The sequence below is a fragment of the Chrysochloris asiatica genome, unplaced genomic scaffold (assembly GCF_000296735.1).
Source record: "Chrysochloris asiatica unplaced genomic scaffold, ChrAsi1.0 scaffold00008, whole genome shotgun sequence".
Classification (NCBI taxonomy): Eukaryota; Metazoa; Chordata; class Mammalia; order Afrosoricida; family Chrysochloridae; genus Chrysochloris; species Chrysochloris asiatica.
This window is the reverse complement of record NW_006408526.1, coordinates 21,888,079-21,889,394: the sequence shown is the minus strand read 5'-3', so window position 1 is coordinate 21,889,394 and position 1,316 is coordinate 21,888,079.

Sequence of the window (1,316 nt, the reverse complement as noted above, 5' to 3'; positions counted from 1 at the left end):
AAAGAAGTCGATTCTCTTAAAACTGATCTAAAAATTTAATGAAATTTAAATTGCTATCTTAATAAATTTCTTTTTGTGGAACTTAACAAGCTTATGCTAGAATTTATGTGAAGATAGAAAGGGTAAAAAATTGCTAAGATATTTTGAAAAAAAGTAAAAAGACTTGATCTGTTAGATAGTAAGCTTTATTATACAATGATTGTAATTAAGATGCTGAGGTATTGGTGCAAGGAATGACAACTGAACCCAGATTCTTTTGCTAGTGAGTCCATTATAACTCATGGTGTTACAGTCTAGAACTGCCCCATTGAGTTTCTTGGCTGTAATCTTCATGGACCCGAGTCTGTCTGTCTCTCAAACTGTGCTGGCTTGCGTGTTACTGTGATGCTGAAAATTATGCCACTGATGTTTCAAATACCATCAGGGTCATCAATGGTGGACAAGAGTCAACTTCTAGACTAAGAACAGACTAGGAAGAAGGAATAGATGGTCCACTTCTGAGGGATTAGCTCCTGAATGAATAGCAGTGAAACTTTGTCTGACATAATGCCAGAAGATGAGCCCCTCAGGTTGGAAGGCACTCAAAGTACAATTGGAGAAGAGCTGCCTCCTCAAACTAGAGTTGACCGTAATGATGTGGATGGAGCAAATCTTTGGGACCTTTATTTGCTGATGGAGCATGACTCCAAATGAGAAGAAATTGCTGCAAATATCTATTCATAATTGGAACATGAAATATACAAAAGTACGAATCTAGGAAAAATTTGAAGTTATCAGAAATGAAATGGAATGCATAAATTATTATGTATCTATCCGAGGCATTAGAGAGCTGAAATGAACTGGTATTGGTCCTTTTGAATCAGACAATCATAGGGTTTACTATGCCAGGAACAACAAACTGAAGAGGAATGGTATCTCATGTATTGTCAAAAAAGGGTAGTTCAAGATCTATCTTGAAGTACAATGCTGTTTGTGATAGAATATCTATACATCTACATGGAAGATCAGTTTAATACTACTATTATTCAATTTAGATACCAACCACCAAAGATAAGGATGAAGAAACTGATGAATTCTATGAACTTCTTCAGTCTGAAATTGATCAAAATTCAAATAAATTCTAACTACTGATAATTGGAATGAGAAAGTTGGAAACAAAAAGGAGAGATATGTAGTTGGAAAAAATAGCCTTGGTGATAGAAATTACACTAGAGAAAGCATGATAGAATTTTGCAAAACCAATGATTTCTTCAATGAAAATGCTTTTCAACAACATAAACAGTGACTATACTCATACTTTGGACATATTATCCGGA